At 38.9% G+C, this 15,169-nt stretch overlaps 1 protein-coding gene and 1 long non-coding RNA gene across 6 annotated transcripts in view; one reads left to right on the top strand and one right to left on the bottom strand.

The window, feature by feature from the left end:
• NPSR1 (neuropeptide S receptor 1) overlaps positions 1-15,169 on the top strand; it is a 233,521-nt gene that overhangs the window by 63,362 nt on the left and 154,990 nt on the right. The gene's annotated exons all lie outside the window — the stretch shown is intronic.
• Positions 1-15,169, bottom strand: part of LOC112134320 (uncharacterized) — a 427,542-nt gene that overhangs the window by 377,686 nt on the left and 34,687 nt on the right. Inside the window, exon 2 of the long non-coding RNA XR_002915759.2 lies at positions 9,922-10,001. This is a non-coding gene — a long non-coding RNA (uncharacterized LOC112134320). The remainder of the gene's footprint in view (positions 1-9,921; positions 10,002-15,169) is intronic.

Below are 15,169 nucleotides of genomic sequence, written 5' to 3'. Positions count from 1 at the left end.
ACTCTTTGTGTTTGTAGAATAATTATGGACTAGCAAAGGATAAAGCAGTTGCAGGTTTCTTTGCTGAGCCTCTGTGTTTGTGAGTCTGGAACCCAAAGGGGCAGAAGCTGAGGGGCAGGGACTGAGAAGTAGCAGGATCTGTCTCTTAATAGCTGCACCAAAAGGGAAAGTCATGACATTTTTCTGAGACTTCCTTTGTAATATGGAAATAAAGTCCAAGCACTTCATGGAGAGTACCTTATTTAATTCAAACACATAACATAGAAAGACTGGGAGATAATCATCTTTCTCTGTTTTACAGATGAGAAACCACATACTCAGCAAAGTGCCCAGTACACAGGAAGTGACAGAGTCCTAATTTGAAGCTGTGTTTGTTTGATCTTAAAGCCCAGGCTTTTCTCCGTCCTGCTGGCTTGGTGAGAAGGTGTCCAAGGTTGGCAGGCAGCTGAGAGAAGTGGGGGATGGACTTTTTTCTGGAAGTTTATCTGGAGCTAATGGCATGTGGTGACTATGCCAGGGGTGTGTGAGCACTCAACACCTAATAACTGCCTGTAGGAGGATTAATAGAAAGTGGAAAAACAGAACAGCAACCTGGCCAGTTATCAAAGCAACCCAAGGGACTGTAAATACCCTCACAGTATATGCTGTGCATGAATATATGGACCCTGCACTTCTCAACAAAGGGAAGGAGGGAGGCTTTTTCCTTTTCTCATTTAGACACACAGACGCCTGGCATAATTTGCTGCAAAGCATTTTTCTCTCTCAGGACTTAGGAAAATGGAGCCACAGGTTAGCAAGCTAGATTGGTCAGAGCTTTAGTGAAGCAGCAGGTGACCTAGAAAAGATCTTCCCTAGGAAAAATGCAATAACACACTGTCCCTAGATAATGATGACATGCTGTCTCTATGCACTGCTAAGACATTTCAGAAACATTATGGGAAATAAGAAATGGATTTTTCATACAGCTGGCACCTTACTAAATAAATATGTATTTCATACCTGTTTTGTTAATGAGGATTGAAACTGTATTCCCATATTGCTGCCAGAGTATGTCCCTAAATGACAGAAAGATTGTTTCCATTCTTTTATGCAAAACATCTAGATGGACTTCCAGTTCGAGACTGTGTCTGGCTAACAGCCCTCAGTGCAACCTGTCTCATTTTCTCACTTTTAAAAGATGGGAAAAAATGAAAACTCATTATTATGGAAAACCACCAGTGACAGACAGTCTAATGTCAGAATCAGAGAGGAACTGACACTAATTGTAAGGCAGATGGAGCTGCATTAGGAAACATCAAGCCCTCCACGCCCATGCCACACTTAGTTTCAAAAAAAAAAAAGGAGCCAAGGCTGGACGTGGTGGCGCACGCCTGTAATCCCAGCACTTTGGGAGGCCGAGGCGGGTGGATCACGAGGTCAGGAGTTTGAGACCAGCCTGACCAACATGGTGCAGCCCTATCTCTATTAAAAATACAAAAATTAGCCAGGTGTAGTGGTGGGTGCCTGTAGTCCCAGCTACTCAAGAGGCTGAGGGAGGAGAATCGCTTGAACCCGGGAGGTGGATGTTGCAGTGAGCCAAGATTGCACAACTGCACTCCCGCCCTGGGCAACAGAGCAAGATTCCGAGAAAAAAAAAAAAGGGGAGCCAGACAAAGGCAAGGCAGAAGCATGGAGCCCTATGTGTCAGGATCTGGCCCACCAGACCAGGGGGTGCTGAGCTGTAGCTGCTACTAGGCTGTGAGGCAAGCAGAATGTGGACTCTATACCAGTCTCCACTTTCTGGAAGGGAAAACAAGTCCCATGGGGAAATATGGGCAGGATGTAGGGGCAGACATAAGATAAGATGCAATGTGTAGTTCCCCAAATAAAGCCCTGAATATGTGAGTTGGGAGAAGTTCTCTGAGTAACAGTGCCATGTTGAGAGTTGTGTGTGATGTGTGGGGTTTGGTGTGTGTGATGGGGGATGGGGAGTGAGTGTGCATGTACTTAACTGCAGTATATAAGAGTCCTGAAGAGTCAGGCAATTGAAGGAGAAGAAGCCTTCCGTTGGCTAGAGACCCCATCAGAACCTTGGAGTTGGCCTGGAGCTTTGACCTGCCTCCAGATGCATGTCAGGAAAAAGTCTTATTTGTTCACTGTACAATGAACAGAAAGCAGGGGCAAGAGTAATTTATTCACATATCTGCTTCTAAACATCAAGTCTGAAAAGAAATCTGGATACTATTTTTGAGAAAAAAATAGACAATCCATAAATAATTTTGGAACTGTATAAGTACACTTTATATATAAGTACACTTTATACCAAGAAAAAGGAACAACATCTGGAAGGCTCAAAAGAAAAGGATATCTCTGAAAAAATATATATATATATATATAAATGCCTCAGTGACTAGAAAAATATATCTCAAGGAAATGTTTTATTGTCATGCAAAGTTGTAGGAAGACATAAATAGGAACAGTGTCATAAGCAAAAAGGCAGGGAGGGTAAAGGAATAGGATAGTAAGAAAGAACAAGAATGATCAAGGAGCAATGCTTGAGGCAATAACGATCAAAACAGATGTAATTCATGATGCATAACATCCAATCCATTCCTGGAAAGAGAATTTGAGATGCATTTCCAGAAAGTCAAAGGAAAGGATAAGGAAATGAAAACAACGAAATAGGAATGGAAGACAGCAACGAGTGTTCCTGGAAGAGAAACAGGAATAAATGGAAGAGAAGCAGAATCAAACCTACAATAGAAGAAACCCTTCCTGAGCTTAATAAAAGACGGAGGAGGAGTCTTGTGTGAGCAAATTCCCAGGGCTCACCATTTTCCAGGACAGTAATTAGAACGAGACCCCACCTCCCACCTTCAGCATCACATCTTGCCAAAGCATTCTTATTCATTCTCTCAACTAATACTTATTTCATTCCAACTGCATGCCAGGCCCTGCAATTATAAAGGTTAAAGAAAAAGGCCCCAAAGTTTCAGGTAGCACAAAATTATGTATTTATAATATGCACAGTGACTTTAGATTTCTTTGTAAAAACAAATATATCAAAACATTGTGGAAAAACATCTATAGTTTTAAGAGAATAGTTTGTGGCTCAGGAATTTCATATGCCACCAAATTTTTGTATGAAAGCAACAGTTTTTAAAAAGATGACATTAATATTAAATGCTTAAAAATAGTTAAAGGTGTTCCAGAACCAATGGAGAGTTGGAACAGAATTAAAGTCCTAGGACTAAAGAAATAATGGTATAGAAATTCTGAAATTATTAAAATATAGATAAGCATAATTGGTACAATGTAGCTATAAACTGAAATGATATTGCAAACATTATACCAGGAAAAGAATATAAATGTATACATCCTTAACTCAACCATTCCTTTTATTTTAGTTTAGTTCAGTTTAGTTTAGTTTAGTTTAGTTTAGTTTAGTTTATAGAGAAGAGGAGGGGGAAGAGGAGGGTAAACAATTCCCAATGAATTGTTTAAGGATGGGTATAATAGTTTCTAAATGAGGGTGTAATTTGCAATATTTGTTACAAAGTGAAAAATGTTAAAGAATTTAAGAATAAAACAATGATGGAGTTGCTTATATGGACAAAACATATCTATAATGAAATACAATAGAATAATGTGGATAAAATCCATCCATAGGGTAATAAACTGTAATATGTGGTATATGTAAAAAAAAAACCGAGTTATAATCCAATACTATAGTACAATTCTACTTTGGAAAAATATGTCTGTATGTGTATAAATAGAAAATAAGGTCTAGAAATCTCTGCAGCTAAATGTTAACAGTTGTTATATCTGGAGGAAAAGATTTTGCATGCTTATTACGTTCTGTTTATATTAATTTGTTTGGGGCTCATCTGGACCTTTTAGTTGTTCTGGAAGTTACATGTGAAGGATTTCAACAAGGCTATGGTATATTTAGATTTGTAAGGGTAGAGGCAGAATTGCAGGGGCCACTATGAGAGAGAAGGTAATTGAAGCAAACCAAGTGAGAGGTGACGGTAGTCTAAATCCAGACAATGGCAATAAGATGGACAAAAGTGGGCAGACTTGAGCTATTCTAAGATGAGGAACTGATGGTGTTGGAGATCCATTAGATATGGGAGTGTGGCTGCAGATAATGACAGTTTCGTATGTTGGCGTCAACATGGATGGAAGTGTCTTGAGTCACTAGAAGATCAGTCTGGGAGGAGTTGGCAAGGCCTCTTAGAAGAAATCATGCCTCCTTTGAGCTTTAAAGGATAATGAAGAGTCAGCCAGCTGGAAAGGTGAGGAAGGCCATTTTAGCCTTAAGTGAGTGCCCCATTATTTGATCTATGTCACAGTGGCCTTTCCCAGCCAAATTGCAAACAGTCACCAAATTCGAATAAACATTTTTAAAGGGAGAGGAAAGCACTGCTCCCTCTGGAACCTGTGAACAAATTAAGCCAGAGCAAATCCATCCATCCTGGCTGCAGCAATCCCCAGATAATGCTGCTCAGTGCTAGGCTGCTTGACAGAAAGGGGTTATTCTCTGTTATGTGCCTCATTTACTCACGAATGGAGAACTTCTGGGAATCCAGGATCAGCCAAGCACAGCACAGTTACTATTTCTAGGAAGATTTCATTTGACCCCAATTACTTACAATAGCAGAGCGATGTCCCATTATCCAATAATAATCACCATGACCTTCACTGGGTCTAGGTGTCCTTTCCCCAAAGACCTGCTTCAAAATATCATCTAACAGATTGGAGCTCCTGTCAAAACAAGAAGACTCATCACACTGACAGGATCTCCCTGAGGACACCAAGTGCCTAAGAATTTGAACAAAGCATCCATTCTGTGCAGAAGGAAGGGGGCACAAGATTTCTAAATAGCAAAAATAAATAAATAAATAAATAAAGATGAATTGTAATGATCTATGTTTAGCAGACATTTGAAGTAGAAATAGGTCACTGGGATTTCCATTTCAAATCCTCATTGAAATTCTTTACCAAAAAATTCTTTTGCACTTGATCTATTCAGGCTTTTTTTGAGAGGGGGATCTCACTATGTTTCCAAGGCTAGACTTGAACTCCTGTGCTCAAGCAATCCCTCCATCTCAGCCTCCGGAGCACCGGGGGCTATGGGTGTGCACCCCCACTGCACCCCGCTCAGCACTTTTTATCAGCTATAATTTATAACAATAATAGTGATAATAATTATAATAAAATAATATGAATGTTTGTTACCATTTGTCAGGCTCTGTTATGAATATATCACTATCTTTATAACAATCACATGAAGAAGCTAACTCAATTTCTACAGATGTCAGAGAGAAAAATTATCCATTTGGTTGAACTGAAACCCATCTACCTTCCACACTGAGTTAGTCTTTTATTTTAAATAAATATGTTGTTATCAAGAAAGGATATCATCCATTATACTTTCACTTTCACCTTTGCTTTCAAAATCACCCAAACTTGAATTACTAGCTCATTTCTCCAAAAGCATAATTAATATTGACTTTCTTTTTATTATCTCCTATAACTAGATATTGAAAACAGCTAGCATAAAGGAAAACTTCTGAACAGTGTAGCCAGTTATTCAGAAAAATAAACCTGAGAACTCTAGAGAAAGAATGCATGTTACATAAGTTTCTCCCTAGAGTTTGGCAGCCTTTGTTCATAGTTGGATGTAAAGTTATTCATTTCTACCGGTAAGCCCACATAGCTTTACTTCCTGACATCTGTTCTCTCCTCCCAGGATCAGGAAGGTTTCTTCCTTCTGATAAACTGTGAAACATTTGTGGGGAAAAGCTAGGTTCAGAGAGGGAGAGAAAGATGACAGCCTGATTTCTAGATCTGAGGTGGGACCCAGGAAGATGGATTTGTTTTAACTCCCTCTTCACGCCTCATGTGCTTTTGGGACAATGCTTTGAGAATCTCTGGAGTGGAGTATCTGGTGATCTGTGCATTGTGGTGAAGAGGGTGGAGTCACAGAGTTTGGGGTCAAATCTCAGCTCTACGTCTAATCAGCTGGGTGAAATTGGCAGGTCAATTCACTGGCTAAGCCTCACCTTACCTGTTTTTAAAATGGAGAGTGGTGATATAAGAAAGTGCTTAGCATAGTATCTAGGTTACAGTAGGTGACCAATAAATGGGAGTGGTAACTATCATCATTACATTACATGAAAAGTACAAAACAACTATTATCATAGTATGTAGCAAAGTCCTCATTTTGTTGGAAAAAAGTAATTAAATAAAACCCCAAATGTCTGTAGCCTGTGGGGTGGGATGAGGGAAATGTTCAATGGTAATAGACAGCAAAGTGTTACCAAGCTACCCAAATGGATGACCCATTTAAATTTCTACATGGAAAAGGAGCAACAAAGGAAAGGGACCTCTGCAACCCTTCTAAGTACCCACACACACACAGACACACACACACTCACACACACACAGACACACCCACACTCACACAGACACACACACACACTCACACACACATAGAGCTCTCAGAACACTGCTGCCAGAGGGTGAATGCAGATACAACTTTCATAACCACTGCTGAAATCACATATATTCCAAGAGGGGAAAATACTTGTAAAACTAAAACTTATTAATTAAGATACTATAGCCAAAATGGATGTCACAAGGCATGTTTGAATATCCATAATAACATTTATGTAAAATTTACTATGTCCCATCAACCACCCCAAATCTTCTACCAGAATAAGATCACGCTATCTTGACAACCACTCTAGTAGGTGAGTGTTGGTTTTAAGACATCTGCAGTTGAGGATACTGAAGGACAGAGATACTAGGTAATCTACCCAGGCTGCACACCTCACTGACAGTGGAACCAAGACTCATACATAAGTTCACACATCCCAGCGCCTGTGCTCCCAAACACAACCCTCACACAGAACTGCTCCTGTAGTTAAGAACATAGTGAGGTCCCCAGAATGTGGGAAAAATATAGAGAGACTGTTTTCCGCCCCATACCAGCTGTTATCACCAGATTGCTAGTAAAAAGGAAATGGATCAAGAGAATGAGAAGACAAGCCACAGGCTGGGAGAAAATATTGGCAAAAGACAGACATCTGATAAAGGACTATTGATATGGTTTGGCTGTGTCCCCACGAAAATCTCACCTTGAATTGTAATAATCCCCATGTGTCAAGGGTGATACCAGGTGGAGATAATTAAATCATGGGGGCAGTTTCCCCCATACAGTTTTTGTGGTAGTGAATAAGTCTCAGGAGATCTGATGGTTTTATAAATGGGAGTTCCCCTGCACAAGCTCTCTTGCCTGCCACCATGTAAGATATGACTTTGCTCCTCCTTCACCTTTCACTATGATTGAGAGGCCTCTAAATCATATGTGGAACTGTGAGTCAATTAAACCTCTTTCCTTTATAAATTACCCAGTCTCAGGTATGTCTTTATTAGCAGCATGAAAACAGACTAATATAACTATGGTAAAAAATACACACAGAATTCCTAAGACTCAACAATAAGATAACAAATAGCCCAATTAAAAATGGGTAAAAGACCTGAACAGACACCTCACCCATAAAGATACACAGATGGCAAATGAATATATGAAAAGATGCTCCACATCATATGTCATCAGGGAATGCAAATTAAAGCAACAATGACATAGCACTACACATCTTTTAGAATGGCCACCATCCAGAACAATGACAACACCAAATGCTGGTGGGGCTGTGGAATAACAGGATTCCTCATTCACTGCTGGTAGGAATGCGAAATAGGACTGTCACTTTGGAAGAAAGTTTGGCAGTTTCTCACAAAACTAAACATACTCTTACCATATAATTCAGCAATCACACTTCTTGGTATTTATCCAAATGAATTGGCAACTCATGCCCACACAAGAACCTGCACAAGAATGTTTATAGTAGTTTTATTCACAACAGCCAAAACTTGGAAGCAACCAAAATGTCCTCAGTAGATGAATGGAAAAACAAACTATAGCACATCCAGACAATGGAATATTATTCAGCACTAAAAAGAAATGAGCTATCAAACCATGAAGATATGAAAGAAAATTACATGCATATTACTGATTGAAAGAAGTCAATCTGCAAAGACTACATACTGTGATTCCCAAGTATATGACATTCTGGAAAAAACAAAACTATGAAGACCGTAAAAAAAAACTGGCACCTTTCAGGGATTAGGGAGGGGGAGGGATTAATCGGCAGAGCATGGAGGATTTTTAGGGCAGTGAAACTATTTCATATGTTATTATAAGGGTGTATATGTGTCATTGTACATTTGTCTAAACCCATAGGATGTACAACACCAACAGTGAACCCTAATGTAGACAATGGACTTTGGGTGATGATGATGTGTCAATATAGGTTCATCAATAGTAAGAAATGTACCATTCTGGTAGGGGATATTGAGAGCGGGGAGTGGGGGTTGTGCATGTGTGGGAGCAGAGAGTATATAGAAACTCTGCACTTACTCGATTTTGCTGTGAACCTAAAACTGCTCTGAAAAATATGGTTTATTTTTTTAATGATGCATATTTACCAATTATATTTTAATAAAGCTGGGAGATCAAAAGGAGTGGAGGCTATCTTCAAATACATGTGAAGACTTTTACAATTCATTTATAAACAGGATCTCCAGGAGGGTGATCATGTTTATCTTGTTCACTTTTTAAAAAGTCATTTTGAAAAAGCCATAAATTCAAAGGAAATTACAAAAATAAAGAGGTCTGGTGTATTACTGACCAAGTTTCCCTCAATGGTTTTTGCATCACATTTAGCATAACTCTAGTTTGATATCAAAATCAGGACATTGATGTATGTACAATGTGTGTATAGCTGGACACCACTTTGCTACCTGGATAAGTTCATGTAGCAACCACCACAATATCTTGTTCACTTTTGTCATCCGGTGCCGATCATGATTCTCAACAATACGCTTAAGTGACTCAGTCAACAAACAAATAAGCAAGTGAATGAACAGATGACTGAATCCATGACATCAATAAAGAGCATGGGGTTCTTCTGATTTGCATATGCACTCAGTCAATCTCACAGATCATTTTTATTTGTATAAAGTCTTGAGCTGAGAGCAGTCTATTAAATACAAGGATTGGGAGCACCTCACCACACTATTAAAGTGCCCTTTCTTCCACTTCAACTTGATTAATTGAGCCTATGTAAGTTTAACTGCCATCCCCCCAAAGATCTTTATTGAAGTAATATAACATAAAAATGGAGGAAATGATTTTTTAAAAATCCCTGATGATAGGAAAGAGTGCTATCCATATGGTTAAAAAAAAACCTGAGGCTTTCAAGCCAGATTCAGAACAGGTGAGATGGAAAGCCACCATCTGGGAAGAAAAACAAAAAAACTGCCTTTAGAGATGGGAAGAGATACCCATCAAAACTTCATTCTCAATCCCCAAACCAAGAGCTGGAAATAAAAGGTGTACAAGGTGCCAGTTACAAAGGAAATGCACAAGACCCTGTCGCTGGAACAGGGTATCAGAGCATCCTCCCAATCTATCCTGGGCCAAGGAGGCATGCTGGAGGCGGGCTGGGCTAAGCTGGGTACATGATGTGGGGTGCATGCTGGTAGAGCCAGTTCCCACCTGAGCCAGTGATGCTAACTAGAGAGGCGTGCAGTGCTTCAGCCCCCGACAAAGCTCAGAAGCTCCAGGTGGAGAAAACGCTCTTGCCTTGGTCTTTAAAAATAACTGGACTTTGATCTGGCCAAATGGAAATGGAGAAAATTCTCCCCCTCCTCTTGTCTGTTCACCTGAGGTTTTTCAGGAACCATCCAAGCAATTAAACAGGAGTGACATTATCTCTGAAGAAAATAATTTCAGTTACCAGTTTGGTATTATGAAAGACCCTTGGGAATAATCCCTCTGCTGGGCTTCAGACCCGTGATAGTTATACGTACTGGTTTTCTTCTCACAAGAAACTGATGGGCATGAAGACTGCAGTGACTGACCTGTCTCTCTGCGTTTCTTCTCACATAAGCTGCAAATAGGAACAAAGAGAGAAGATTAAATGTCTGTAAATTTTCATTGCAGCCCCTTTTTGTTTAGAAAGCATTTCTGCTTACCTTTTATATTTCTATTAAATAATAGAGAGAAATTTACTCCTCCAGCTCCCAAGAGAAGAATGAAAATTAGATTAGAATTTATAGCGGACCCACAATTTCTGACCTAAGAACATTAATACAGGAATCCAAACCCATCCCAGCTCTTCTTTGCTATAGTCATCACTCACCCAGAAGTTCAGCTCTGAGCAAACCCCTTCTGAGCCTCTCCCAGGAAGCCTTATCAACCCACAGTCCAGAACCACCTTGATCATTTGAGAACCTCACGAAGGGTACTTGCAGTGCTAGTGATGCCTGCAGACTGCTTGGCCTTGTACTTGAGATGGAGTGAAGACAAGGGAAACCCCTTGATTGTTCTTGGTTTTCCCCTTTGTGCCTTGAAATTTCCATCTCATTGTGAATAAAAAAGTCAAAGCATATTCAATCCCAGAGAGGGTTTGAATCCCTGAATTTCACAAGATTGAAAGATCATGAAAAAATTGACCACCCTCTGGAAAGATGAGAAAAATCAAAAAGATCAATGAACACATACAAAGAGTCTGTATCTATGACTCTTATTGACAGTGACTAAAGAATTTATCTGAGTAATTTATCTAATTCAACTCAATAAGGAAACAACATAATAAAATATATAACTGAAAAAATGAAATTATCAATTTGGAAATGATATGATTAAGAATAAAAAACAAGATTGTTTTTGAAAAATCATTGGGCCTAATAAGACATGTAATTAAAGAAGATGATTATAAAACCAACAAATATAAAAAGCAACTAGCTTTTCTGTACCCTATCAATAACCAATTAGAAAATACAATTTTAAAAAACAAAAGATTAAATATTCAAGAACAATCAAAATACAAAATGCATATGAATAAATTTTGCATTTTGCATACAAAATGCAAAATACAAAATGCATATGAATAAACTTTTTTGTTTGTTTTGGGGACAGAGTCTTGCTCTGTCACCCAGGCTGGATTGCAATGGCACGATCTCGACTCACTGCAACCTCCGCCTCCCCAGTTCAAGTGATTCTTCTGCCTCAGACTCCCAAGTAACTGGGACTACAGGTGCCCACCCACCACGCCTGGATAAATGTTTATTTTTTAGTAGCAATGGGGTTTCACCATGTTGGCCAGGCTAGTCTGGAACTCTTGACCTCAGGTGATCTGAGTGCCATGGCCTCCCAAAGTGCTGGGATTACAGACACGGTGAGCCACCGTGCCTGGTCATGAATAAACTTTAAAATAATTGTGATGATTTACATGACGAAAATTGCACAAGTTTACTGAGTGACATTTTAAAAGTTTAATAATTGAAAATCCATTCAATTTTCCTGGTAAGGGAACAGAATTAATGGTCAGAAACAAATCAAATATACATAAGAACCTAGGATTTTTTAAAGTGCATTTGAAGTGAATAGAGGAAAAAGGGATCATGTCTCCAGCACACTGATGTTCCTGCTTTTCTGAACACACTTAACTCTGTGTTGCCTGAAGACCTCTGTACTTGCTGTTCCCTCTGGCCTGAATAGTCTTCCCTCAAAGCCTGTTTCTGATCTCTGCTCAATGTGCTTTTAAAGGATAGCAGTGTCTTGGGGTCTTTATAACTTTGGGGCTTATCTATGGCTAGCAAATATAGGACATAGGTGTGCAGAGTATGCAAAGCAGGAAGGCTCTCAATGGTTAAAAATCTGTTTATCTGGTTATGTTTAAAACAATTGGATGTGTAAAAATTTGAGCGTGGTGCTAGTGGGCATTTAAGCTAACAGATCTCAGCCTACTGTGAAGAAGTCATAAACCCAGGAGTAATATACAGAAGCCATTCTGGCTCATTTGCATGACACACCCCACCTGATTCTCAAGCTCCTCCTCCTTCATTTTTTATTATAGCAACTATCACTCTGTGACATTATAATCTATATCTATTTGGTTTTGTGTCTGTTATCTGTTTTTCTCATTAGAATGTTAACTCCATGGAGGCAGGAACCATGTCATCCTTGTTGACTGCATTTTCAGTACCAAAAAAAAGTGAGTGCCTGAACAGAATGGAAACCTAATAAACATTCACCAAAGGAAGTAGGAGAGGAGAGGGGCAGGGAGAGAACATACTAAAATAGGTTAAAGTTTCCAATATAGCCATGAAATTATTTTTAGGAAAAGAATTTCAATAACTTGCATAGAAAAAGATTTTTTAAGCATGATACCAAGGCAGAAATCCTTACAAAAGACTAACATATTTTACTGCAAAATAAAAATTTACAAAATTTAAATTGTAAAGTTAAGATTTTTTAATACAAATAAAATTATAAACAGATTTAAATGCTTAGAATATAAATAGTATTTACATAACTGATCAAGAGTTAATATACTCACTACAAAAGGACTTTCTACAACTCAATAAGTAGAAGATAAATACTTAATACAAGAATAAATACAAATATAGGAACAAGTAAGACACACAAAAAATGCAATTCACCAGTAAACCTATTTTAAATGTTTAATTTTGCCAAAAACTAAATAAATGAAAATAAAAATAACAATGAGTTGCCAAATTTTCCAATAAGAAAGTAGGTTTTAAGAATTGGTAGTGCATTAGGCCATTTTTATTAAATAAACCTAAAATGGTATCAACAAAATATTTAAAAGTATCCCTGGGTTATATTTTGCTTTTTGGTACTTTCTAATTATTCCACCAATATGTACTACTTATATAATTCAAAGAAGTGATTTTACATGAAAAAATAAATAGTATGGTAAATCGCTGGCTCCTAGAGAGTGGGCCAATCTTGGAAAACAATGCCCCAGTGCTGAGAACTGTGTAGGTAAGTTGCATCTTTCAGTAGCACAAAGGAGAGACTGGTTTTTCACTACTTTAGATGAGGGCCAGGAGCTGAGGGGTTAATAGTGCACAGATAAATCTTGAAGGACAAATGAAGTTTTCCACATGGCCAAAGGAAGGAGAAATTATAGGCAGATGAATAGAACATGTGAAAAGAGAGGAACACAAGACAGCATGGGCCAATGTAGCATCATAATAAAAATAAGCAACACGAGGCCAGGCACAGTGGCTCATGCCTGTAATCCCAGCACCTTGGGAGGCCAAGGTGGGCAGATCACCTGGGGTCAGGAGTTCAAGACCAGCCTGGCCAAAATGGCAAAACTCCATCTCTACCAAAAAAAATTAGCCGGGCTCCACGGCATTCCAGCCTGGGTGACAGAGTGAGACTTCAACTCAAAAAAAAATAAAAATAAAAATAAAAAAGCAACACTTGGAATTCTCAGTTTGTAGAATTCACAACTGATACTAAAAGTCTATCATGTACCAGGGCTCAGGTTGAAATTCACCTCACTAGTTATGAGTTAAAGACAGGGTTTTTGATGAGACTTGCACAGAAAATGTCAGCAAGGAAAGAAAGGACACATTTCTCTGATCTCGCACTCTGGGGAATTCTGGAACAGGTCATGAGTGTACCTTCTGCGAGAGGGGCCCAGCTCCCTTTTTCACTCATCAAGAAGTTGTTCAACTTTCTAATATATCAATAGATAGAGCAAGTTTACCAGTGAGGGGAAGCTAGTGGTGGGGGCAGGAAATGGACCACTTGGGCACCAGAGGGTATGATTTTGATGTCATTTATTTAGCTGCTTAGGAAAGCCAACCACTGCCAGCTTAAGATTCAGGGAAAGTTGAGATCAGGTGCAACCCCACCTCCTGACATGGGGAAAACTCATTGTCTTCACTCATTCATCATGCAGGCAACCTGGGGAGAATTTCCAGGGTTGCTTTTGTACTGCCATATTTGTGACACCAGAGCTCTATGACATTTCATTAATTCTAATTTTACCGAGGCTGGATTTGACTCACCCATGCTTGAAAGGTAGGGTGTATAACACATCACTAAACAAGCAAATGAGTCTGTGGACCACCAGCAGTCACATCTCAACTAGACTTCTCTTAAGGTATTTATCAGCACATATGCATGCTGACTCACAAAATGAGTAGCCACAAAGGGGTGCTAATTCCTAATGATGGTAGTGGCCATTAAGAGTGAAATTGGTAGTTCTTGGACAGAAAAGAGAGTTCTGGATAAATGACAAAGAAGAAAAATATTAACACATCTAAAAGCTTGAATGTGAATAAGTACAGCATTTGGAAAAAGTAAAGGTGATTTGTGAAGCTGTTTTAATAATTTCTTGAACCAATTCAACAATTGCTCATCAACTTAAAAATTAGACAAATGAATGATGAAACGGTGGTTAACAGAGTGTTAACAGGTCACTGACTCATTTAAGAATCCATGCAGGCCGGGTGCAGTGGCTCATGCCTGTAATTTCAGCACTTTGGGAAGCCGCAGTGGGTGGATCACGAGGTCAGGAGTTCAAGACCAGCCTGGCCAACATGGTGAAACCCCATCTCTACTAAAAATACAAAACTTAGCCGGGCATAATGGCGGTTTCCTGTAATCCCAGCTACTGGGAGGCTGAGGCAGGAGAATTTCTTGAACCCGGGAGGTGGAGGTTGTAGTGAGCCATGATCATGCCACTGCACTCCACCCTGGGTAACAGAGCAAGACTTTGTCTAAAAAAAAAGAAAAAACGAATCCTTGCAGAGCAAAAGTACTATCAAGGCTTTGGAATAGCATATCCTGCAAAATAAAAGTTAGTTCAAATTTCTAAGAAATATTTTTCTTTGCAGAATTTCGATTCTCTTTGTGAAGAGACAGCTTTTCATAATCACACCTGTATATAAATGTGGACTCAATAGGAATAATTAACATCATTCATCACTCTTGGTCAGTTTTACTATAGAGATGTAACGCAATATTTTTGTGGAGATTCTTTTCATGACAAAGTACACTCTTATTGCTATTTAAATTACATTATTTTTGCATTTATAGAATCTGTGTGGAAGTCACAGTTTTTCCATTATAAGTTATGGCCTTCTATGGGATAAAATTACATGACTTTCCAGAAAATGGAGTCTCACAACTGTCTTGAGATATTTCTCTTATGAATGCCGAGGACTACTTTGGTACCACTATAGAAAACTGGGAGGGGGAAGGGACAGAGATGATATTCAGGAGATGGAC

This window comes from Pongo abelii, chromosome 6 (assembly GCF_028885655.2).
Source record: "Pongo abelii isolate AG06213 chromosome 6, NHGRI_mPonAbe1-v2.0_pri, whole genome shotgun sequence".
NCBI lineage: Eukaryota > Metazoa > Chordata > Mammalia > Primates > Hominidae > Pongo > Pongo abelii.
The sequence above is the reverse complement of the archived record's forward strand: the minus strand, read 5'-3'. Positions and strand labels throughout refer to the sequence as shown.